General features: G+C 45.5%; 1 protein-coding gene across 4 annotated transcripts in view; it reads right to left on the reverse strand.

Moving 5' to 3' along the window:
* The window catches only part of SPATA13 (spermatogenesis associated 13), a 111,602-nt gene extending 84,492 nt beyond the window's left edge, over positions 1-27,110 (reverse strand). Inside the window, exons 1-3 of one of the 4 annotated variants that reach the window (XM_055426372.2) lie at positions 26,940-27,110; positions 3,966-4,044; positions 946-1,069 (exon numbers count right to left, since the gene is read on the reverse strand). The gene's annotated coding sequence lies outside the window, so the exon portion shown is untranslated. The remainder of the gene's footprint in view (positions 1-945; positions 1,070-3,965; positions 4,045-26,939) is intronic. The other 3 variants (XM_088842688.1, XM_055426371.2, XM_055426373.2) reach the window with 3 other exon arrangements.
* Positions 27,111-27,324: the final 214 nt, after the last annotated feature.

Here is a 27,324-nt window from a genome sequence, read left to right on the forward strand (position 1 = left end):
CTGTCCATAATCACGATGTCAAAAATAATAGGCTACCAGTGGACTCAAAATTCAAGAAGGAACTCCTTTCAGAGGTAAAATCCAAGTGCTAACTGAAATTTGGTTCTTTCAAATCTCAGTCTTTCAATTCTCTACACTGGTTTATTTCTTACAGAATGGACTTTCAAGTAGCTTTAGAATAAATTATAGCCTTGAGTCAGAAAAATCTAAATTACAGTCCCATAAAAAAATCATACACAAAACAGAACGTTGCCAATAAATAAAATCCCTTATGAAAAAAATCTTTCATAAAGCAAAGCAATAAAATTTTACTATTTTAGTGCCTATCAGGCACTCTGGGAACAGTTACAAACAAAAGCATTTATGGCACAATCTTTGGTCACACAAACTAGTACCTACTTAGTGCCACAAACACACGTCACAGTGAGGTGCCCTGGTCTACACTGTTAGGAGAGACTTATATTACATCACAAAAACGGGGAGAATGCCCAGATTGATCATGAACACAATTACAGAGTAGGTCCCCGGAGAAGCACAATACACTGTAAAACGAATGCACTTTTCAAAAGACTGACTCCCAGCCCCTGCCCTGAAAATTATGAGATCTTCCTGGTGGAACAACTCATAAAAAAAAAAAAAAAAAAGTGTTGATTGCTGAGCCATGTCTGATTCTTTGCAATCCCATGGACTGTACCCCTCCAGGTTCCTCTGTCTGTAGAATTCTCCAGGCAAGAATACTGGAGCCGGTAGCCATGCCCTTCTCCAGGGAACAACGCATATGTCCACTCAAATCCTGTAGCAGTAAAGCACCCCTCACTTTTGGTACATGCCACCACTTGACCTTAGACTCAGAACAAAAATAACGGGCTTTCTTTGAACTCCAATCTCCATTAAGATAACAAAAGAGCTATTGCATAAAAAAACGGCAGTCAGGGCCCATCCTACCTTTCCAGGTCTTCAAAAGGCCACCAGGGTTGCAGCACACACAGTAGGGATGAATTTCTTGTAGGTCCCAGTGGCTCCACAGGAGAGCTCAGACCATGAAATTATCAGAGCTCTGAACTTTGTCCTGCGCAGAACACAAAAACCCACCAGCGTGATTTGTAGGTTTCTGCTGCGGCCTGGCATTAAGTTAATGTGTAACAACAATTACACACCAGAGAGAAAAAAAATCAACAAGTTAAATATATACTTCAGAAAAACCCAAACTGACAACAACAGCAAGAAAGTGGTCATCTTGGCAGTGCGGCATTTTCCCTGCTTTCCCGCTGTGTCGGGCGCTTGCTTGGGACCAGGCGGAGGGCGTGTGGATGCTGACGGCTGGGCCCACCTCTGACCCAGTCAACAGGGCTGGGTTCTGTCCAGCTGCGTGGCTTGGGTTTCAGGACAAAAGCAGTCTGATTACTTGGGCTCAGGTAGAACCAAAAATTCCTCCCAGAGGATTTTCTGTATGGAATTTCAACACCCAAATGAGTTTAACACTGATTTCTCGAAATGAGTCATTCTCAGTGAGCACAGAGCCTAGATACCTATTCAAAATCAGCCACTCATACAGGTTGTCAGTACTTGCCATGAATAAAGAAGCAGCTAGTCATTATTTGAGATGATTTGAAAACAATAATGAATATAATTCAACTCTCAAAATTACTACATGCCTTTCTTTCTTTTGGGGCTTTCTTAGGTAGTGCAGTGGTAAAGAATCCACCTGCCAGTGCAGGAGACCCAATACACGGGTTCGATCCCTGGGTCGGGAAAATCCTCTGGGGAAGGAAATCGCAACCTACTCCAGTATTCTTGCCTGGAAAACTGCATGGACAGAGTATGATGGCGGGTTACAGTCCATGGGGTCACAAGGAGTCGGACACAACTAAGCACTGATTGCACACACTCAACCAACAAGGACCTATTGTATAGCACAGGAAACTCTGCTCAGTGTTATGTGGCAGCCTGGATAGGAGGGGAGTATATGTATGACTGAGTCCCTTCCCTGTTCACCTGAAACTATCACAGCATTGTTTGTTGATCGGCTAGTTTTAAAAAAGTAAAATTAAATTAATATACATTTGTGTTTACTAAATAAGTAGTCTCCATTTTGTAAACCATATAAATCACATGTCTCACATCATTCCATCAGAAGAAAAAGAATCTTTCTGAAATCCTGTGATCTTTCTCAGAGACTCATAGGTGGACTGTTAAAGGTTTATTCAGGCTATGTGGGAACTTGATATATGTTAATTAATAAAACTGGATGAGGACCACTCAGGTGGACCAGTGGTTAGGACTCCGCCTTCCAACGTGGGGGGTATAGGTTTGAACCCTATTCGGGGAAATAAGATCCCACATGCCACAGGTTATGGCTTTAAGAAAAAAATCAGAATGATTTGTAATATTTTTTTTAAAAAAGTTAACAGTGACTCCTCACTTAGCACTCTGTGTAACTTATCATGACAGTCCTATGAAGGAAACTAGCTTTTCTGGATGACTTTTAACAAGTTACCTAACCTCCCCAACTGAATTGACTGAACTGAACTGATGGACACTCCAATACTTTGCACCTCATGCAAAGAGTTGACTCACTGGAAAAGACTCTGATGCTGGGAGGGATTGGGGTCAGGAGGAGAAGGGAACGACAGAGAATGAGATGGCTGGATGGCATCATCGACTCGATGGATGTGAGTTTGAGTGAACTCCGGGAGTTGGTGATGGACAGGGAGGGCTGGCATGCCATGATTCATGGGGTCGCAAAGAGTTGGACACGACTGAGCGAACTGAACTGAACTGAACCTCCCCAAGTTAGTCTCCTTCACAGGGTGGGAGTACTAACGTCTGCTCACTGCTTTATGTAGGGAGTGAACCAAGACATGCAAAACCCAGGTAGCCCCATTTCAGTGGAAACACACATGATCGTTTTAAAAATCACACAGACTCAGGGCAAAACCAGGATTTGAACAAATGCTCCACATTTCCAGCCCCAGGGTGGAGAGGAAATGTGGGTCCCCTCTGTACCTTCCTCAGTCCAGGTGACTGAAGGTAAGGCCACCGTCAGCCAGTGGACAACATTACAAAGTAATAAAAGCCTTGACTTGATCTCTGAAAACTTTCCACGTAGAAAGAGTTCTGACTTTTGGACACAGCGCTTTTCTGAGCACTAAGTTTACAGAGTGAGGACTCTCGGTCCGTTGTTCCCAGTTCTGCCCTCATCCTGGTTTGCTTTGGTGGCATTTGCCACAGAGAAGAATCATGTCTGCCCTGAAGAAAATCTGTATTCATTATAGTTGATTTATAGTTGAAAAATGTATGTTCAATTTATCTGATTTTTTGAAACACTCAGCCCTCTGCTAAAACAACCTCAACGTGCACGTAACAGAAAATGAGAGGAAGGGATTTAGATGGAGTAAGACAGAGAGAGCCTTAAAGGATACCGGAAACAAAAACTCAGAAAAAGGGTTTAACCTTATCACTAGGAAGTCGTGCGTGCACATAGAAATCTTTCTCTACCTTTGCTGGCAAGTTAACACGAGTAAGAAACCTACATGGGTAGATGTCTTTCTTGAGAAGCTCCACACACCCTAATCTCAAATGTACCAATATAGTAACACCTGTTCTGTGAGCTCCCACCCTCCCCCCTGCTCCGCTCCACAACCCCCAACCACCTCCACGACCCTGCCGCACAGAGGACAGTGCCTTGACAGTCACGGCAGTACCCGCCCCACCCCCGGAGGTCTCATCAGCTTTGCTTGGATGGACTAGGCCTTATATAATGGGCCTGTGTGACAAAGCACAACAGCACAATGAGTTTTCTAATACAGATCAAACCTGCACAGCAAACTAGATTCAACCCCATCAGGTTTTGACAAAGTAAGGGATACAGCTTAAGGAAAAATACAGACAGGACCATCAAATCACAGCACTGAAGCCGCACTAAACTCATCTTCCCACTGAGGGCAGGGGAGGAAGCTGCCTACCTCTGAGAGTCTCACGCGGGATCTTAGAGACAGGTGGCACATCACCCAGCCTGGACTCCTTCACAAGGCAGAATTCCTCCTACAGGGAAGAAAAACCCACAGAGGAGTTTTCCACAAGTAGGTGAATAATTTCAACACAGCCTTTCACTCGGGCATTTACTGGCTGCCAGGGTACACAAGGTACTCATGAGGAATATGAGCGCACCATCCCGGAACCTTCAGCTCCTCCTAAACACCAGCGGCTGTGCCGCACACTCCTCTGCAGAACCTCTCTGAATTCTCAGAAGAGTCCAAGGAAGCAGGTCCCCATCCTGGGCAGCAGGCGAGGAAGCAGGGGGACTTGGGCCCAGACTGGCCGATTCTGCAGCCCACGACCTCTGGCATCTCCTCAAGGGAAATTGAAAGTCTATAAGAGCTTCCAGAGACATTCCAAGGAATTATTAGGAGAATAAAAAGAATGCTCCTTTGTCAGAGAATTTAATGAGGAAAATTTTCAGCTAATCAGGCATTAAAATTAAGATATTGAACCAAATCATCTATTATTTCAAATACATATTAGAACATGGTTAATTTACTAGAGAAATATTAAATATGTATATTAAATATGGCTAATATCAGCTTCATTCTCTAAAAGGAGCTTAGTCCAGTTCAGTCGTTCAGTTGTGTCCAACTCTTTGGGACCCCATGAACTGCGCAGCACACCAGGTCTCCCTGTCCATCGCCAACTCCCGGAGTCTACCCAAACCCATGTCCATCGAGTCGGTGATACCATCCAACCATCTCATCATCTGTCGTCCCCTTCTCCTCCTGCCCTCAATCTTTCCCAGCATCAGGGTCTTTTCAAATGAGTCAGCTCATAGCATCAGGTGGCCAAAGTATTGCAGTTTCAGCTTCAACATCAGTCCTTCCAATGAACATCCAGGGTTGATCTCCTTTAGAATGGACTGGTTGGATCTCCTTGCAGTCTAAGGGACTCTCAAGAGTCTTCTCCAGCACCACAGTTCAAAAGCATCAATTCTTTGGTGCTCAGCATTCTTTACAGTCCAACTCTCACAACCATACATGACTACTGGAAAAACCATAGCTCTGACTAGACGGACATTTGTTAGCAAAGTAATGTCTCTGTTTTTTAATATGCTGTCTAGGTTGGTCATAACTTTCCTTCCAAGGAGTAAGTGTCTTTTAATTTCATGGCTGCAATCACCATCTATAGTGATTTTGGAACCCAGAAAAATAAAGTCAGCCATTGTTTCCACTGTTTCCCCATCTATTTGCCATGAAGTAATGGGACCAGATGCCATGATCTTAGTTTTCTAAATGTTGAGGTTTAAGCCAGCTTTTTCACTCTCCTCTTAGGAGCTTAAGCCATCAGATATAAGTCATTATTTAGTGGTGCTAACAGCACAAACTATTGCGGGTTTGGGGGGAAAAGAGGAGTGACTGTTAGTGGGCATGAGGATTTCTTCTCGTGTTCTAAAATTGACTGCAGTGATGACTGGCACAATTCTAAATATACGAAAAACAATGCCTCACTTTAAACGGATGAGAGGTAAGGTAGGTTGATTATATATAACTATATATTTAATTGAAGTATAATCATGTTGATCAAACCAGTCCATCCTAAAGGAAATCAACCCTGAACATTCATTGGAAGGACTGATGCTGAAGCTGAAGCTCCAATACTTTGGCCACCTGATGCGAAGAGCCGATTCACTGGAAAACACCCTGATGTTGGGAAAGACTGAAGGCAGGAAGAGAAGAGGACAACAGAGGATGAGATGGTTGGATGGCATCACCGATTCAATGGAGTAAAATGTGGGAGACAGTGAAGGACAGGGAAGCCTGGCATGCTGCAGTCCATGGGGTCACAGCAAAGAGTCGGACATGACAGAGCAACTGAACAACAGTTGTGTTCATTTCAATTGCAGAGCAAAGTGATTCCATGATACACATATATACCTACTCTTCTTCAGATTCTTTTCCCTTACCGGTTATTACAAAATATTGAGTACTAGTCTGTGTGCTACACAGTAGGTCCTTGTTGGTTATTGATTTTATACATAGTAGTGTGTGTGCGGTGTGTGTATACACGGTATGTCTTAGATAAACCAGGTGACTTCCTGGAGCTTCTCTGTCCCCTGTCTGTGCAGTGACTCTGGATGATGACAACTGTATATATGCCAAGTATACTTCACAAAGCTGTTTAAAAAAGAAGCAAGTGAGGCTGCTGGCTTTGCTGTGGTGTCAATTCATTCCTTTAATTTTTATTTTATGTGGATTATAATTGATTAACAGTGCTGTATTAGTTTCAGGTGTATGGTCAATTCATTCTCTTTTTATTTTTAATCAGAGGATAATTGCTGTTATTGTGTTGGCATCTGCCATACAATACATGAGTCAGTCATAAGTATACATACGTCCCCTCCCTCAACCACCTCCCCCCACCTCCTCCCCATCCCACCCCTCTAGGTTATCAAAGAGCACCAAGCTGGCAGCTTCCCACTGCCTATCTGTTTTACACGTGGGAGTGTGCCTATGTCAGTGCCGCTCTCTCCATTCACCCCTCCCGCTCCTTCCCCTGCTGGGTCCACAAGTCCGTTCTCCGCATCTGCATCTCTATTCCTGCCCAACAGCTCTCACTCTCCTGGAGCTCACAGAGGAGAGATGACAACGGAAACATCCGTAACTAAGTAGGGAGATGGGAGTCCCTTCAGTTCAGTTCAGTTCAGTCGCTCAGTCGTGTCCGACTCTTTGCGACCCCATGAATCACAGCACGCCGGCCTCCCTGTCCATCACCAACTCCTGGAGTTCACTCAAACTCATGTCCATCGAGCCATCCAGCCATCTCATTCTCTGTCGTCCCCGTCTCCTCCTGCCCCCAATCCCTCCCAGCATCAGACTCTTTTCCAGTGAGTCAACTCGTCGCATGAGGTGGCCAAAGTATCGGAGTTTCAGCTTTAGCATCAGTCCTTCCAATGAACACCCAGGATTCATCTCTAGAATGGACTGGTTGGATCTCCTTGCAGTCCAAGGGACTCTCAAGAGTCTTCTCCAACACCACAGTTCAAAAGCATCAATTCTTCGGCGATCAGCTTTCTTCACAGTCCAACTCTCACATCCATACATGACCACGGGAAAAACCATAGCCTTGACTAGGCGGACCTTTGTTGGCAAAGTAATGTCTCTGCTTTTTAATATGCTATCTAGGTTGGTCATAACTTTCCTTCCAAGGAGTAAGCGTCTTATCACCACCCAGATTCACTGCACAGACAGAGGGGAAACGAGGCTCCAAGAAGTCACCTGATTTGTCTAAGGCTCACCGTGTCAGCCAGGCCAATGGATGTATGCCCAAGCTGTCATAAGGGCATTTGATCTCTTTCTTCCAAACATCTCTAAGAACTTGATGTCACAGTTAAAAGCAACAGTGAATCAGGGAAGCAAAGCAGAGTCCATCCTGCAAGGCTGTGATTAACTGAGGAAGCATAAAAGCAGTCGAGTAGAGCATTTCCCACTTTTTTATACTAGGAAGAAAGAGGATATTCCTTAATGAAATGATAAAAAATAAAGTTTGAGCCTGTTATTTTCAACCATTAATAGCTCATCAACCAATCATCTACCACTTATTTAGATACATGGAGCTTCCTTAGAGACTTACCAGGAAGCACGGTAATCAAATTAAAGAGCTACAAGGTGAGAGACAGAAGACAGGACCTTCTCCAGGGATCACGCCAGGTTCCTGTGTGCTTAATCTGTCCTTGGGACTGGCCTGGCCCCATTAATCAAAGCAAGTGGTTTTCTGGGAAATAACATGCTTTTGTGATCTGAAAAAGAGATACTACAGGGAAACTATGATGTCATAGGGAAAAGGAGAGCAAACACTGTAATATATTTAACTGCATTTTCTCACTTCTTGCTCTGTTACATGTAATAGAGTAAGGTCTTTGCTGCCCTTCTGTAACTGTACCTGGTTAAACAGGTTAAACTAACGGTATGTTTACACAACGACGTGAGGGAACGTCAGTACTGACATTGCTCTCAGATCTGTTTGTACTTAAATCCAACAGCACTTATGGAGATATTCTTTATATAATTATGTTACTGAAAAAATGATTTTTTTCAGTACATAAATTTTTTTTACTATACAGGGAAGCTTCTATTTCTTAAGAAACAACACATAAAAATGGATATAAAATAACAAATTTATACTTGGCTAAAGAAAGGAAAAGTACAGCAGGGGTTGAGAAAAATCCAGACTCCCTGCACCTACTTCAGTGTGTGGCACTTGGGAGACCTGTAAGAAATGCCAGGTTTTTAACTGAATGTGACTCTCAGTTCAGTTCAGTTCAGTTGCTCAGTCGTGTCCGACTCTTTGCAACCCCATGAATCACAGCACGCCAGGCCTCCCTATCCATCACCAACTCCCGGAGTTCACTCAAACTCATGTCCATCGAGTCGGTAATGCCATCCGGCCATCTCATCCTCTGTCGTCCCCTGCCCCCAATCCCTCCCAGCATCAAGGTCTTTTCCAATGAGTCAACTCTTCGCATGAGGTGGCCAAACTACTGGAGTTTCAGTTGTAGCATCAGTCCTTCCAATGAACATCCAGGACTGATGTCCTTTAGAATGGACTGGTTTTATCTCCTTGCACTCCAAGGGACTCTCAAGAGTCTTCTCCAACACCACAGTTCAAAAGCATCAATTCTTTGGCACTCAGCTTTCTTCACAGTCCAACTCTCACATCCATACATGACCACTGGAAAAACCATAGCCTTGACTAGATGGACCTTTGTTGGCAAAGTAATATCTCTGCTTTTTAATATGCTGTCTAGGTTGGTCATAACTTTCCTTCCAAGGAGTAAGTGTCTTTTAATTTCATGGCTGCAATCACCATCTACAGTGACTTTGGAGCCCCAAAAAATAAAGTCAGCCACTGTTTCCACAGTTTCCCCATCTATTTGCCATGAAGTGATGGGACCAGATGCCATGATCTTCATTTTCTGAATGTTGAGCTTTAAGCCAACTTTTTCACTCTCCTCTTTCAGTTTCAATAAGAGGCTTTTTAGTTACTCTTCACTTTCTGCCATAAGGGTGGTGTCATCTGCATATCTGAGGTTATTGATATTTCTCCCAGCAATCTTGATTCCAGCTTGTACTTCTTCCAGCCCAGTGTTTCTCATGATGTACTCTGCATATAAGTTAAATAAGCAGGGTGACAATATGCAGCCTTGATGTACTCATTTTTGTATTTGGAACCAGTCCGCTGTTCCATGTCCAGTTCTAACTGTTGCTTCCTGACCTACATATAGGTTTCTCAAGAGGCAGGTCAGGTAGCCTGGTATTCCCATCTCTTTTGGAATTTTCCACAGTTTATTGTGATCCACACAGTCAAAGGCTTTGGCATAGTCAATAAAGCAGAAATAGATGTTTTTCTGGAACTCTCTTGCTTTTTTGATGTTCCAGCGGATGTTGGCAATTTGATCTCTGGTGCCTCTGCCCTTTCTAAAACCAGCTTGAACATCTGGAAGTTCACGGTTCAAATGTTGCTGAAGCCTGGCTTGGAGAATTTTGAGCATTACTTTACTAGTGTGTGAGATGAGTGCAACTGTGCGGTAGTTTGAGCATTCTTTGGCATTGCCTTTCTTTGGGATTGGAATGAAAACTGACCTTTTCCAGTCCTGTGGCCACTGCTGAGTTTTCCAAATTTTCTGGCATATTGAGTGCAGCACTTTCACAGCATCATCTTTTAGGATTTGAAATAGCTCAACTGGAATTCCATCACCTCCACTAGCTTTGTTTGTAGAGATGCTTTCTAAGGCCCATTTGATTTCACATTCCAGGATATCTGGCTCTAGGTTAGTCATCACACCATCATGATTATCTGGGTCATGAAGATCATTTTTGTACAGTTCTTCTGTGTATTCTTGCCACCTCTTCTTAATATCTTCTGCTTCTGTTAGGTCCATACCATTTCTGTCCTTTATCGAGCCCATCTTTGCATGAAATGTTCCCTTGGTATCTCTAATTTTCTTGAAGTGATCTCTAGTCTTTCCCATTCTGTTATTTTCCTCTATTTCTTTGCATTGATCGCTGAGGAAGGCTTTCTTATCTCTCCTTGCTATTCTTTGGAACTCTGCATTCAGATGCTTATATCTTTCCTTTTCTCCTTTGCTTTTCACTTCTCTTCCTTTCACAGCTATTTGTAAGGCCTCCTCAGACAGCCATTTTGCTTTTTTGCATTTCTTTTTCTTGGGGATGGTCTTGATCCCTGTCTCCTGTACAATGTCACACACCTCCGACCATAGTTCATCAGGCACTCTATCAGATCTATCAGATCTAGCCCCTTAAATCTATTTCTCACTTCCATTGTATAATCATAAGGGATTTGATTTAGATCATATCTGAATGGTCGAATTGTTTTCCCTACTTTCTTCAACTTAAGTCTGAATTTGGCTATAAGGAGTTCATAATCTGAGCCACAGTCAGCTCCTAGTCTTTTTTTTTGCTGACTGTATACAGCTTCTCTGTCTTTGGCTGCGAAGAATATAATCAATCTGATTTCGGTGTTGACCATCTGGTGATGTCCATGTGTAGAGTCTTCCCTTGTGTTGTTGGAAGAGGGTGTTTGCTACGACCAGTGCATTCTCTTGGCAAAACTCTACTAGCCTTTTCCCTGCTTCACTCCGTACTCCAAGGCCAAATTTGCCTGTTATTCCAGGTGTTTCTTGAATTCCTACTTTTGCATTCCAGTCCCCTATAATGAAAAGGACATCTTTTTTGGGTGTTAGTTCTAAAAGGTCTTCTTAGAGGAGCTACCCCATGCCTGAGGTCAGGGGCAGCGGCTGAGAGGAGCAACCCCATGTCCAAGGAGCAGCCGCTGCTCTGCCCCAGGAGGGCGGAGAGGAGCTACTCCATATTCAAGGTCAGGAGGGGCGGCCATGAGGAGATAACCCTTGTCCAAGGTAAGAAGCAGCGGCTATGCTTTGCTGGAGCAGCCGTGAAGAGATACCCCACATCGAAGGTAAGAGAAAGCCAAGTAAGATGGTAGGTGTTGCGAGAGGGCACCAGAGGGCAGACACTGAAACCATAACCACAGAAAACTAGCCAATCTGATCTCACAGACCACAGCCTTGTCTAACTCAGTGAAAGTAAGCCATGAGGTGTGGGGCCACCCAAGACAGACAGGTCATGGTGGAGAGGTCTGACAGAATGTGGTCCACTGGAGAAGGGAATGGCAAACCACTTCAGTATTCTTGCCTTGAGAACCCCATGAACAGTATGAAAAGGCAAAATTATAGGATACTGAAAGAGGAATCCCCCAGGTCGGTAAGTGCCCAATATGCTACAGGAGATCAGTGGAGAAATAATTCCAGAAAGAATGAAGGGATGGAGCCAAAGCAAAAACAATACCAAGTTGTGGATGTGACTAGTGATAGAAGCAAGGTCTGATGCTGTAAAGAGCAATATTGCATAGGAACCTGGAATGTTCGGTCCATGAATCAAGGTAAATTGGAAGTGGTCAAACAGGAGATGTCAAGAGTGAACATTGACATTCTAGGAATCAGCGAACTAAAATGAACTGGAAAGGGTGAATTTACCTCAGATGACCATTATATCTACTACTGTGGGCAGGAATCCCTTAGGAGAAATGGAGTAGCCATCATGGTCAACAAAAGAGTCCAAAATGCAGTACTTGGATGCAATCTCAAAAATGACAAAATGATCTCTCTTCGTTTTCAAGGCAAACCATTCAATATCACAGTAATCCAAGCCTATGCCCCAACCAGTAACGCTGAATGTGACTCTACAACCAAGTAATAAAAATAGTTTCTCTGCATGGTACACTTAATACTGTTTCTCAAATTTAAGTTGTGTCATCTGAAACTAAAACAATCTTCAAAATTTAATTTACTCTTTGGTTTCCCAGTAATCAGTCTTTATCTAAGCCATTGAGAGAGGTTTTCTTCTGTGGGAGAATAAAAATTACTTGAGTCCATGTCTCTCTAGTTAATTTTTATATTCTCAAGAACTAGCACCATGTCTGGAACAGAGGAATTATTCAACATGTTTTTCAGAATAGATTAAAAATATAGCTTTATATCAATAACCCACCACTCTGCTCTAGATCTAATTAAAGTTTGAATACTTAGTAAGCAGTGAGTTAGTTAACTAATAAATACTAATCAACAAGATGAAAACCTAACCAATCTGGAAATACCTCTAGTCCTGGTAAGCAAATCCAGCTATCTGACCTCTAATTTTGATTGAGATCTAGGATGGTTTTCGTCAGACTTTCTAATCCTAACACAACAGTGTAATGAAATGGCCCTCCTGTACCCACATTTCCAATAGAGAATATAAACTCTACCCTCCCCTTGGATGGTTGTCAAAGTTGCCCTAAAGTAACAATACGGATAGTTATGGATTTTCAGTCTCCTTATTTTTATCGAGAAATATGATTTAAAACAAAATACTCCATTTCAGGATTTAAAGCGTTAACCGACAGGATTAGAAAGGCATAGTACACTCCACCCTACAACAGCAGAATATATTCTTCTCATATGCACACGGAACATAAATCAAGACAGACAATATCCCAGGCTATAAAACCAACTTCAAAAACACTTAACTGAAATCATACAGAATGCATTCTCCAACCATAAGGGAATAAACTGAAAATCAATAACAGATGTGAGGAAATTTTCCAAACATCTGGACACTAAACACACTTTTAAATAACCCACAGGTCGTACATGTACCCAATGGAATATTACTCAGCCATTAAAAAGAATACATTTGAATCAGTTCTAATGAGGTGGATGAAACTGGAGCCTATTATACAGAGTGAAGTCAGCCAGAAAGAAAAACACCAATACAGTATACTAATGCATAAATATAGAAAGAAGGTAACGATAACCCTGTATGCGAGACGGTAAAAGAAACACAGATGTATTGAACAGTCTTTGGGACTCTGTGGAAGAGGGCGAGGGTGGGATGATTTGGGAGAATGGCATTGAAACATGTATATTATCATACGTGAAATGAATCGCCAGTCCAGGTTCAATGCATGATACAGGATGCTTGGGGCTTGTGCACTGGGATGACCCAGAGGGATGGGATGGGGAGGGAGGTGGGAGGGGGGTTCAGGATGGGAAACACATGTACATCCATGGCGGATTCATGTCAATGCATGGCAAAACCAATACAATATTGTAAAGTAAAATAAATTAATTAATTAAAAAATAATAATAACCCACAGGTCAAAGAGGAAGTCTAGAGAGGAATTTTAAAAAGACATTTAACTGAATGAAAATAAAAATTAAATGTGACATATCAAAATTTACAGGACAGAGCTAAAGCAGTGCTCAGAGGAAAAATTATAGCATTAAATAAATACACAAGAAAATAAGAAAGAACTCAAATCCGTAGACTAAATTTCCACTTCAAGAACCTAGGAAAAAAGCAAAATAAACCCAAAGCAAGCAAAAGGAAAGAAATATCAGTAACAAAGATAAGAGCAGATATAAAAGAAAACAGTAAATCAGTAAAACTAAGAGCTAGTTCTTTTAAAAGATTAATAAAGTCAATAAACTTCCTAACAAGATTGACCAAGGGGAAAAAAAAAAGAAGAAACAATATAGCAATATTAGGAATGTGATAACACTACCCTCCCTGCAGACATCAAAAAGATAGTAAGAGAGTACTATGAACAACTCAACACATAAAAAATTGAACATCTTAGAGAAAATGGATAACATGATCAAAAAACAAAAACTACCACATCTAATACAGTATGAAATAGATAACTTCAACAGACATTAACCATTATGGAAACTGAATTTGTCATTTCAAAACTAAGAAGAAATCTCACTGAAGAATTCTACCAAATGTTTAAGAAAGAATTAACACTAATTCCATCCTTCATCACCCAGGAAATGAAAGGCATTTTCTGTTCATTGTATGAAGCTAGTATTACCCTGATACCAAAATCAGATAAAGATAGTACCCTACAACACTACCAAAACCAAACAAAAACCCAACTGCAGACTAAGATCTCTCTCATGAATATAGACATAAGAACGCTCAATAAAACCTAAGAGAATATGAGTGAGTGGAGTGAGTGAAGTTGGTCAGTTGTGTCCGACTCTTTGCAGCCCCATAGATGGTAGCCCACCAGGCTCCTCCATCCATGGGATTTTCCAGGCAGGAATACTGGAATGGGTTGCCATTTCCTTCTCCAGGGATAGCAATATATAAAAATAATTACGCACACGATCAAGTGGGTTCCATCTGGGTTTATTCCAGGAATCCAAGACTGGGTCAATATTTAAAAACTTAATCAGTGTAATTCATTATATTCACAGGATAAAAAATCATAATCGTCTCAATTGATAGAGAAAACACTTGAGAAAATTCAGTCATCATTAAAAAAAAAAAGAAGAGATCAATTTCCTCAACTTGATAAGGCACATCTGCCAACAACCTATAGCTAACATTATACTTAATTGTAAAAAGACAAGATGCCCTCTAAGATCAGAAAGAGGCAAGGACATTTGCTCTCACACTCTTATTCAACATAAGGCAAGAAGTTCTAGCCAGTTCAATAAGGCAAGAAAAGTAAATTAAAGGTGTACAGTTTAGAAAGAAATTAAACCATCCCTATTTGCATATGACACAATTATCCACATAGAAAGTCCCAAGGAATCCACAAAAAAACCCTAGAACTAACCAGTGAGCTCTACATAGTTATAAAATATGAGTCAAACACACACACAAATTTTTTCAAATGTATTTCTACATAGCAATGAACACATGGACATTGAAATAAAAAATACAATGCCATTTACGAGCATTCAAAAGTGAAATCTATGCAAACATGAACAGAAATTATATGCTTAAAACTGTACAATACTGATGAAAAAAATGGAAGACTGGAAGATTCAAAATAGTAAAGATGACAGTTCTCCCCAAATTCTAGCAGATATGAGAAGGTTATTCAAAAATTTATATGAAAGCAAAAGGAACTAGAATAGCTAAAACAATGTTGAAAAAGAATAAGCTGGGATGAATTCAGTTCAGTTCAGTTCAGTTCAGTCGCTCAGTCGTGTCTGACTCTTAGCGACCCCATGAATCACAGCACGCCAGGCCTCCCTGTCCATCACCAAATCCCGGAGTTCACTCAAACTCATGTCCACAGAGTCGGTGATGCCATCCAGCCATCTCATTCTCTGTCGTCCCCGTCTCCTCCCGCCCCCAACCTTTCCCAGCATCAGAGTCTTTTCCAGTGAGTTAACTCGTCGCATGAGGTGACCAGAGTATTGGAGTTTCAGCTTTAGCATCAGTCCTTCCAATGAACACCCAGGATCAATCTCCCTTAGAATGGACTGGTTGGATCTCCTTGCAGTCCAAGGGACTCTCAAGAGTCTTCTCCAACACCACAGTTCAAAAGCATCAATTCTTCGGCGATCAGCGTTCTTCACAGTCCAACTCTCACATCCATACATGACCACGGGAAAAACCATAGCCTTGACTAGATGGACCTTGGTTGGCAAAGTAATCTCTCTGCTTTTTAATATACTATCAAGGTTGGTCATAACTTTCCTTCCAAGGAGTAAGCGTCTTTTAATATAATGGCTGCAATCAGCATCTGCAGTGATTTTGGAGCCCAAAAAAATAAAGTCTGACACTGTTTCCACTGTTTTTCCATCTATTTCCCATGAAGTGATGGGACCAGATGCCATGATCTTTGTTTTCTGAATGTTGAGCTTCAAGCCAACCTTTTCACTCTGCTCTTTCACTTTCATCAAGAGGCTTTTTAGTTCATCTTCACTTTCTGCCATAAGGGTAGTGTCATCTACATATCTGAGGTTATTGATATTTCTCCCGGCAATCTTGATTCCAGCTTGTGCTTCTTCCAGCCCAGCGTTCCTCATGATGTACTCTGCATATAAGTTAAATAAGCAAGGTGACAATATACAGCCTTGATGTCCTCCTTTTCCTATTTGGAACCAGTCTGTTGTTCCATGTACAGTTCTGACTGTTGCTTCCTGACCTGCATACAGGTTTCTCAAGAGGCAGGTCAAGTGGTCTGGTATTCCCATCTCTTTTATAATGTTCCACAGTTTATTGAAGACTCCAAGCTTGATTACTATCAAGACTGTGACGTTGGCTGAGACACACAGCTCAATGCAACAGAAAGGAGAATTTAGAAACAGACCTACACAAATATGTCCAACTAGTTTTTGATAAAAGTGCAAAAGTCATTGAATAGAAAAGGCATAGCCTTTCTAACAAAAAAGGGGGCTGGAGCAATTAGACATCTACAGGAAAAAACCACAAACAAACAAAAATCTCACAAAAAAACACAACACAGATCTCACACCTTACACAAAAGCTAACTCAAATGAATCAGTGACTTAAATGTAAAACTATAAAACTTAAAAAACAGTAGAAGAAAATTTTCAAGATCTAGGGCTAGGCAAAGAGTTCTTAGACTTGACACCAAAAGCATAATCCCTAAAAAAGGAGAAACAATCAATAAATTAGACTTCATCAAACTTAGAACATATTTGCAAGCCACACATATCTAAAGAAGGAGCAGTATCATCTTCAGAGAAGTGTGTTGAGTAAGAAAAGCAATACCCAACATACAGTATGATTCCAATTTTATAACATTTTTGAAATAAAATTATATTCAGGAAAAATTAGTGGTTGCTAGAGGCGAAGGAAGGAGTAGGGACAGGAGGGAAGTAGGTGTAGCTATAAAAGGACAAAACAAAGAACCTTCTTGGTGATGGAAAAGCTATTTATCTTCACATGGCAAGGTCAATGGGCTTCCCACATGGCTCAGTGGGTAAAGAATCTGCCTGCCAATGCAGAAGATGCAAGAGACGTGGATTCGATCCTTGGGTTGGGAAGATCCCCTGGAGAAGGGCATGGCAACCCACTCCAGTATTCTTGTCTGCAGAATTCCACGGACAGAGGAGCCTGACAGGGTATAGTCCATAGGGTCGCAAAGAGTGAAACACGACTGAAGCCGCTGAGCATGCATGCACGCACATCAATGTCAATATCCCAGCCATGACGTTGTACACATCACATAAATATCACTGCATTATACCATGCATGTGAATCTACAATAACTTCAGTTCTTTAAAAAAATCTTAATCTTAGAGATTAACAAGAATGTAAAACTCCCCACGAATACAATTCCATATTGACTGAACTCGCAAATCCCCACTCTTTTCTGCCAACTCTTGCCTCTTGTGTGTCAGATGTTGACTCTTACCAAAGTCACTCCAGCCAAAGAAAACCATCTACACACCACAGCTGAGTCTTCTGTACAATCAGGCACCAGGATCTGGGTATTTTACAGAGACCTTCCACCGTGCAAACCTTGTGGACTGACAGAGGCAGGTTCAGCAAGAGAGCCCAGGACAGGTGCCAGAAGTGCCTGAGTTCCTGCGTAGACACCAGCAGAGGGGCGTGGCCGCCTCCACAGGGAAGCAGCAGGTTTTGAGACCAAGGCCACCGCTTCCCCACCTCCCTCCGCCTCGCTTCCCCACCTCCCTCCGCCTCGCTTCCCCACCTCCCTCCGCCTCTGGCGGAGGCAGCACAGAGTACACAAGGGCCTCTGCACTCCGAAAGCAACAGAGCCGCTACCCTGAGACCAGGAACCACGCAGATCCCCTCCTGAGCCCTTAGCGAATGGATCCTGATGCGGGTCTGAAGTTCCCTCTCTTCTGAGGTGAAAGCTGTAGGCTCCTCCCAATGGGGAAAATACCTTTCCATCTAAAAGACCATGAGAAACGTGGTCCAAACTAACTGAGTCCTGCAGCCATGAGTTTGTACGAGGAAAAGAAAGATTCACTGACCAGGCATGTGGAATATGTACGGCTAGTCATCTCTAGAAACAATCACATGAAAGAAACTCTGCTGTTTGAAAGAAGCGTGTGTGCATGCCTGTGTGCTCAGGTGCTCGGTCGTGTCTGACTCTGTGTCACCCCACGGATTGTAGCCTGCCAGGCTCCTCTGTCCATGGGAATCTCCAGGCAAGAATACAAGAGTGGGTTCCCATTTCCTTCTCCAGGAGATCTTCCCGACCCAGGGATCAAACCCACATTCTCTGCATTGGTAGCTGGATTCTTTACCACTGAGCCACTAGGGAAGCGACATACGTAAAGAACCGAAACACTCATGAAACCAGTGTTTTTTTTTTTTAATCCTCTCTCAATAATGCAAACCAAAGTGCTTCCCAGGTCTCTTCACTTGACCTGCAAGCACACACAGAGGAGTGGCTGCCCTGGGTCCGGGTGACAAGGGACCAGAAACCCTCCTGCTGAGCCAACCTTCTGTTTCTCCGGGACTAATCTGCACAGATAGCCACTATCTTCATCTCAGAAGATGAGTGTTCCAACTGACACAAAGACTTCTTAAAATATTCCCAGCCAGAGAAAAACAGATGCACTGTGTGGAGAGTAAGACCTGCTTCTACAGAATCGACTTTCCAGGAAAGCCTAGAAACAGTGCTGTCTGCTGACAATGGCATTTCCTCCTTCCTTAGAGAAGGCTCATCCCAGCAGGAAAGAAAAACCAGGAGAGATTGGTTGTATTCACCCACAAAAATAAAAACAAGCTATTAAAGTAGTCCTAGAGGAGAAAACAAGCAAAACTGTAATTGTCTACTGGGACAATACAAATTCAGTAATCCAGTATGCACCAGAATTTAATAAGCCATTTTGCTTCAGAATAATTGTTGCATGGGGTTTGATTTAATTAATCTCAGCAGGCTTGGAAACAGCCCCCAGGAAGTCAGTGTGATAAACCCCCTTGGACATGCTGGTATGTCAGGGTGCCACAGACTCACACCTTCAGTCGGCGGCAGGGGCACTGGGCACTCTGACCCACCCACTGCCAGCCTTGAAATGCCAGGACATGCGCACATCCCTGTCCTGCGTGAAGGCTTCTGGCGAGCACCCACTCAGGGTGAGCACCTTGGCTGAGGGTCAGAGTATGAACAAAGACCAGGAAAAACAGAGAGAAACCCACTTCCTCCTACAAGGTGATCAGAAAGAAGGTCTACCGTGTTCTCTAAGCCTGAGTATTTTCTCCTAATTTTGAGTCGAGCCACAGGAAGCCCCGACCCACAGCAGGGGAGGAGAGCATAGACAGATAGAGCATCTCCACCCTTCTCCGGGGCTCCCCATCCCCGGTGGCAGAAGAGTCTAGCCTGAAAGAGAGCCCGGAGAAGGTCACCCTACATCACCGCCCTTCCACTCAGCACAGAGATCTAGGAGGGATGGCTGAGGCTGCAGGGAAGGATTAGTGGAGACTGGGAAGGGCCTTCCCGTGGCTGGAACCACGGCTGCATTTAGGAATGGCCTGTCCTTCCATCTCAATGAGCACCGTCATCATCCATGAGCACAAGACACTCTGCTGGGCACATGGCATTGCAAGAGCTGCATCTGGACACAGGCGGCTCAACCCTGAGCAGAATGGTTGATCCCGATGCTGGTGGGTGAGGACAACTACTGAAAATACAAACTGACTTCGCTGATGGCCCAGTGGCTAAGGCTCTGCACTTCCACTGCAGGGGGCACGGGTTCGAGCCCTGGTCAGGGAGCTAGGATTGCACATGCCTTGAGGTTAAAAGATGAAGAAAAAATGTGAATAGAATCCCATCAGTCATCCAGATTCCACAAGCTGCAAGTTTACAAATAAGTCTTCTTCCTCACACCTTGCCACAGCTCTTCATCAAAAAATGAATCTTCAGAAGAAGCTGCCACTTTCCTTATTCAGAATTCCACAGCTTTATTTCTCAGGGATGCCAGGAGTCTCAACCTGACTTAGGTTCAAGGATACACTGACTCAGCACAGCACGTGTGTGGGCCCCACCCTAGACACACACACACACACATGCCACAGAGGTCACCGCCAAGAACTGGAGCTGGGCCATAACGGTGAAGTCCCCCACGCTTTTCTGGAAAGTGTGGGACACCGTGGTCCTGGCAGAGGCCTGAAGACGCAGAGGGACGATCTAACGCCAGAGCTGGACTCGATAAAACAAGCAGGCTCTTCAGTAAGACGGGGCACTCAATCCACTCTGGGGAGTTTAGATTTGTTTCAGAAAAGTCAAAGGTAGAAAAAGCAGGCCTGGGAGATCTTAGAACAGACCATTTTAAAGAACACTGTTGACTTTTCCCAGTGTATTCTGGGCTATTTCTTAACCTCACATTATTGAGATTAAAACACAGTTTTAACTTTTCTCATTTTAAAAATCTAATTCTTTTGAATATAATTGAAGCTGCAGATATTCATATAGTCCCTCCTCCTTTATTGTTTCAAATGAGGGATTGGGGGATGTTATTTCAGAAGGATCCATGGAACATTTAAGCCAGGGCGATTCCTGTGAAGGCCTGTATTTCTAAAGGCTATTCAGCCCGCGGGTAATGCCAGTGACAATGTTAAGGCCACACAACGGAGGCTAGTCTTTACCATAACACTGAGCCACTTGTGTGCTGGCCGCACAAAAGTTTCCCTACTGGTAGACTTTCACTTAGTCCTTGGGCAGCAGAACAAATAGAGTGAATCAATTATTTCTATTTTCAACACAGATTTAAATGTACTCCGGCCAACCTAAAGAGTAAACATCAGCTCCCTATATACCCTGCACAGTAAAAACCAAAACCAAAAACAGAATCCAACTTTTCCACAGAGACAGAACAAATCATAAATCTGAGATATGAATTCTCCTATTTCTTGTTTCTTTAATTGATTTGACCAAACCACTAGGACGGACTCTAGACTAAAAAAAACAAGAAACCCACAGACCTTACATTGGATGGTGTGGATTTCATCCTGAGAGTACTAACTATGCTCTCCAGCCCCAGGCAAACTGGATTTTAATAACTGGTGGGGATATTTTAGGATAATTGCTGCATGGGGTTTGATTTAATTAATATCAGCAGGGTTCAAAGAAGGCCCATGGAGTCAACATGAAAAATGTCCTTCAGATGTTCTATTATTACAGTGGGGTGATTATGTCACCAAAAGGTATAGAGCAGGCTGCAGTTATAAACTGAAACCTAAAGAAACGCCTTCTACATGGTGATAGGTATGCTTGTTCTTCCACAGGAAAGAGGGGATAAAACCATCAGCTCAGGCTCGATGCAAAGCAGACGCCCATCAACAGTTATTGAATTAACAATGAATGAAGGTTGAAAGAATATGTGTGATGGGGCACAGTAGGCAGAAAGGTCATATGTTATTGAAGCAACTGTCAGAAATACACAATTTATAATATGATATTTAGATCAGAGAAGACAGTTCAGGTGTAAAGACAGATGGAGGATGTTTAGTGTGTTCAGGCATAAAGACCAAGTCTGGAGGTGTTTGGTGTGTTTGAAAACAGGTGTCTAGGGACAAATGACAGATTAGGGCAGGGTCAGAACCCCAGGATCGGGGGAGAGCATTCTTACTGGAAAGCACTGCACCTTCATGAGTTTAGAATCTGGTTATATTCCAAAAAGGCAAGTTCTTCTATACAGAGGATGGAAGACGGTGCTGGTGCTGGGAAGGCAGGCTGGGAGTGGGGACCTGTGTGCTCTGCTCACACAAGACCTCTGCAGTCCTGCCTGGAGGATGCTCAGAGTCAGACCTGGAGATGCACTCAGAATAAGATGGAACCACAAGGAGAGCCCCAAACCAACAGGCCTTCAACACCTAGCAAGTATTCATGGAACAAGCAACAATGGCTCCGATTTCTCTCCATCCCATCTCAAAACCATCAGAGCCTCCCCTCCCCCAGCTGACAAGTGCCAGGACCTCTTCTGAGCACCCTGCAAGAATGGGCTCTCCCATCCTCACGGCAACCTGTGACTGTGGTCCCAACTTCACTGCCCCTGAACAATCTAACACTATTCGGGGGTGGGAGAAGGCATCAGTCTTTCCAAAAGATCCCCAGGAAATTCCAACACCCAAGAAAGTTTGAACTGCTCAGTGAAGAGTTGAGTACCACTATCTACATTGTTCAGAAAGGCAACTGAGGCAGAGAGGTCAAGGCCACCCCAAAGTCACACAGCGGGCAAGCAGCAGAGTTGGGACCTGAACCATAATTTATCTGATGACCTTGAAACGCTAAGAAATCATGTCAGGGAGCAGTGTTGTAGAAATAGTCCATATCACTACTAGGGATGAAATGAAGCAGGGTGGGCAAGGCAACTGCGCAAATGTACACAGTACAGAAACACAAGGGCGGTGGGCGCTGGATCCCAGAGGGAGGTCTGACCAGGTAGGAACGTGGTCCCCGATCTTTGAAGGAGCAGTGAAGAGCTGCTGTTTTTCATACATTCTAGAGCACTGGTTCTCAAGCTAGCATGCAAGAAAGTCACCTGGAAGGTGCTAAAATACAGACACACTCCCTGGAGTTTCTGAGTCTGGGGGCTTCCAGGGGGAAAGTCCTAGAATTTGCTTTTCTAACAAATACCCAGGAGATAGTGACTCAGAACCACTGCTCTGGGCACACGGTGACAGTACTAAACTAAGGGCCCCTCAATTCTGGGGGCCACTCAGAACTGTCTAAAGGTCCCTCATCACTGAACTGGGGTCTGTCTCCCCACCTCTTATTCTGTCCCCAGAGGCTGGAATGCTTCCCTCTGTCAGCCCCTTCCCCAACCTGAGCACTCCTGTTCAGTCCAGGCTGTTGTTAGCGCCTCCTCCAGGAAGGCTTCCTGGATCCTAGGCCTCTCATGGACTCCTCCCTGCAAATTGACCCCTCACCTGCTATGGGTCCCCAGACTTTCACATGCCAGCCTCTCCCCCCAGAAAGTGTGTGAGCCTCCCTGAGGGTAGGGATGTCCCTAGCATCCAGCATATAAACTCTTGAAGCAACAGAGTCCCAACACCCCAAGTGGACAGGTATCTACACCTACAGGTCAGGGGTTTTAGGACTCCGACATACTCTCTCTCTTTATACCTTGTACGTGGTGGTGACTGGCCAGGTACCTGTTTAATGTAACTGAGGTGTAACTTTGATACTCCACAAGATTGCTTACTGCTCCTGTTCTATGAACAGCAATTTCTCTGAAAGCCTGTGATCCTGGTTCTGTTACCAGGAGCATACCTCCTCCCTGGCCTCCTGACCCCTCTGCTCTGAGAGTAAAATCAGGGTTCCTCCCCCTGCACCTGCCTGGGATGCCAAGCAAAGACCCCAGCTTCCTGTGGGCTGCCTCCCACCATGGCCACCTTCCAGGCTAGTCATTTCAGACCTGTGTGCTATTTTCTCCAAGGACAGCCTGCCAATCTCTGTAATGGAGCTAATCGGGGAGGGAAAAGGCTGGTCCTCTCTCTCCCAGATTAGCCAGCGGGGTCCTCTTAGAGCTCCTCAACTCCATGGCTAAACCCCAAGGGCCCACTCAGATCTGGCCAGAGCAGATGTCCTGAGTCAGGCACAAGGTCCCTGAAATGACAGCGCTGAGCTCACAACGCTTCCATGGTGACGTGGAAACAGGCGGAGGCTATTTCTGGCCAAGTAATCAGGTCCTCAAAGGTCCTAGTGAGGGGAGGGAACAGTCCTCTGTCTAAGACACCTGAAGATCATGAGAACAGGCTGAGGCACGGGGCATTACCCGTGACCACAAATGTTGATATGCCGACCACAGCAAATGGCCACCACCACGTTTGGACTACCTCTGTCCATCTGAGGCTCGCCGCAGCTCCTGGCTTCCCCTAGTCAGCAAGCGTACCCCTGGTCCAGGAGGGAGATGAACGAGGGTGCCCGGAAACCCCCTAAGGTCCCACGCAACCCTTCGTATCCCCACCTCGGCTCGGCACCAGGAACCTTCTAGCTCGTAAAAGGCCCTGAGGACACTGCTGCGGAAGGAGCTACAAGCTTCAGAGGAGACATGCTGGAAATGCATGCGTGTGGGTCTCCTGAGCCAGTCAGCCCCACGTTCAAACCTCAGCCTTGATTCGTCCTATGGGGCTACAGCCATGAACCTTGACGCCTTCACCTATGCAAGGGAGCTGTGAACCTAACCTTCTCTTCAGTTACACAGTCCTCATCCAAACCACAGGACACAGGCACGTCTCATCAGTTCTCCCAGGGACACACAGACCCACCCATCTCATTCGGGAACATCAGAGAGAAGTTAATTACATACAACGTACACCTGAGGGCATCAGGGCTGGATTCTGTCAAGAACGGCAGGTATGGAATGGTTGAGCAATCGTGGGGGGGCAGCACCCTCCAGGTTCCCCGAGGGCTCCTGGAGAAAGAGGTGAACCAGACAGCAGGGAGCGAAGCTGGGAACTGGGGGTCACGAACAGGAGTCCCAGGTCAGTAGGAGAGATGGGTAGGCAGGGCAGGGCCAACACAGAGACAGGCTCCCCATCACCCGTTTCATCTGAGATGCAGAGATGAAGGGAACCACGTGAGTACTAATGCCTTTCTCTCTGCAAGTGGAAAACGCAATCCAACATTCCAGTTACTGATTCTGAAACTGCCATGGATTGTACAATGTGCCTCTAGAAAGCAGTGTACGTTTAGTGTACCTGCCTGATGTTCTGGAAAACAAAAAATACTTCTTTCTAAAACACTTGAATTTATACTTCTATGTTTTTATGATCCCATGTATGCCATTATGTATCTCAGAAGCAAATATTCTTAAAATATTTAGCTTTCAGACCAAAAAAAAAAAAAAAAAGAGCCCACGGACAGTTCCATCCTCAATGAATCCTCCTGCTGCCTCTGAGCTCAGGAAAGGGTGGAGGGGCGGGGGCGGGCAGTGCTCACTGCTCAACACAGCAGGTCTCTGAGAGATCACCCTGCCAGGCTGCAGAGCCAGGCATGGAGAGTCCTGGCCCAGCAGCCAGCAGGTTGGGCATCTAGGGCCAGCCCTACCGTCCGGTTGCCTCCCTTGGACATGTCATTTTATTTCTCTGGGCCACAGTTTCCTCATCTGTGGAATATAAGGTCCCTTCTAGCCACTGAAGCAGAAAACTTTCCCAAGACTCTGCTTCAGCATCTGCAAAAGAACAAATACTTTCCTACAACACACAGGAAGGCAAAGGAGCTATCCGAACAAGGCTTTAAATTGTACAACGAAATGGAAACAAACTAGACTCGCAGCATCACAGGGCGCTCAAAGACCCTGAAGCTCTGGCTAGCTAAAGTGAAACTGACCTCTCACTGTAGGGGCGGAGCAGAGGGCAATGCTCTTGGCATGAAGCTTTCTCGAGCTCTCCTGTAGCCAAGGGGGCCGGCACTCCCTTCAGGAAAGCCAGCTAGAAGCCAGTCCAGGCAGTGTCTCCATCTTTCTGAAGGATGGGAGACAACAGCTTTTCCCCACACGCAGCTCTACAGGTACAGCTATTATGCCCTCCACTGCTGTAAACTGCAGACTAAATAAAACACACTAATAACGACCTCACTTCCAAAGCCAAATCCCAAGCCATGTCTGAGTTCAAAAGTTGGTGTGGCAAGAAGAGGGGCTCTGGGCCTGGTATTTCACTTCTCCAAGCCTCCCTTTATCCATCTGTAAAATGGGGCTTTCCTAGCATCGATGTTACAGGCATGCAAGGAGGATTCGTGAGTTATTACTGCAGGTACATTCCTCAGAAGGGTGCCTGGCTCCTTGTAAGCGCTCGATAACTGCTGCCTAACATTCATATCAATATAAGTATTAACACAGCCAGAGAACTTGTCTACGGATGGTACTGCTTCAGCGAGAACACACACACAAACAGGAGCAGGCAAGGAGATCCTTGACTCCACAGCAGTCCTGGGGAAGAGAAGAAATGGACAGAAGGATGCCGATGCAGGAGAAAAGTCAGCAACCAGAGGAACCGAAACAAGGTGTGCAGTGGAGGCGGGAAAAGCACAGGGAGAAACAGGAAAAAGACACAGGAGCTCAGGCAGAAAGACAGACCGGCAGCCTGGTGGGAGGAGGATGGCTGATCTGGGGACCAAGGCAGGTGGGTGAAGATGAGAATGCTGGGTAAGAAACAGTCACAGAAAGCTCTAAAGGGTGGGGGCGGGGCGGAGGGCAAGGGTCAGAACAGGGAGGCACAGACAACAGGTCCCCGGGCCACTGCGGGGAGGAAGCCTGGTAGAAGGGGGACACAGAAAAGGAGCGTTTGTTAGGAAGGGCGGGGCGGGATAAAACAGGTAACGTTTCTGTGCCTGCGAGAGAAGGCGAGCACAGAACTTGGGGACTTGGCAGGGACAACAGGGTAGAAAACACCAGGCACGGAAAAACGAGGTGAGACGCGGGAGCACGGCGGGAGGACCGGCGCGTGATACACGAATTCAGACAGCCTTGGTAACGAGTGCTAAATAAACTCAAGTTATTCTATTCATCGACAAGACTGTCCAGTGCTGGGAAGCAACTGACCGAGAGAGTTTTGAGAGTTTTGTTTGTCTGCTTGGTTGGTTTGGCTCTTTTTCCGCACCTGGAGGGGTTGGGGGAGGGCATTGCTCGGGCTCTGAGACAGTACAGCCAGATGGTGGCCGTCCGCTCAGGTCACCCGAGTTCCCCAGACGTGGGCGCAGCACTGGTCTGTGACCCTTGGGGCTGGGGTGCCGACTCCCCCCCACCACGCCGACCACAAGTGGAAGGAAAACGGCCCTGGAGTCCACCCCTCCAGCTCGGGATCCCGCCGTCTGTCTCGGGAGATGAGGCCCAGGGCACCAGGGAGAGTCCTCCAGCGCATCCCCTGGGCGGCGCGGGCGCCCCGCGCCTTTGTCCCTCCCGCAGCCCGCGGTGGGTCAAGTCTCGGGGGTCCCCGGGCGCGCGGGGTTGGAGTCCCACGATCCCCGGCCGCCCGGCCGCGCAGCAAAGGCACTGAGCGAACCTCACGCCCAGGCTGCGGAGCCGGCGTTGGGGTACCTCCGCTCCCGGACTCGGGCTCCCTGTGGACACCCGGGCACCGACGCTGCGGACCGCCGGCCCAGCGCCCCGTTCCCCGGTGCAGCCTCACCTACAGCGGCCCCACTTGCAGGAGCCTCCGAAGTCGGCCAATCCTAGACGTCCCAGCGACTTAGGATCGGTCCTGCCTGGCCCAGCGAAGCTCTGAGCACGCCGGGGTCTCGGAGAAGACTCAGCTCCGGCGAACAGACTTTGGGCTGGCGGGCTCGGAGGCGGCGCGAGGAGCGCGGCGCGGAGCAAACCATCCTCCGCCTCCCTGCCCAGGCCACGCCCCCACCCGGGCCACGCCCCCGGCAGGGCTCTCCTTCCGCCCCCAGGCCACGCCACGCCCGGTCCCTGGCCACGCCCCTGGCAGGGCCCTCCTTCCGCCCCTGGGCCACGACACGCCCTCCACTGGCCCCGCCCATGGCCACGCCACGCCCCTAGTCCGGCTCTCC

The sequence above is a fragment of the Moschus berezovskii genome, chromosome 13 (assembly GCF_049115385.1).
Source record: "Moschus berezovskii isolate FMDL1 chromosome 13, NW_MosBer_1.0, whole genome shotgun sequence".
NCBI lineage: Eukaryota > Metazoa > Chordata > Mammalia > Artiodactyla > Moschidae > Moschus > Moschus berezovskii.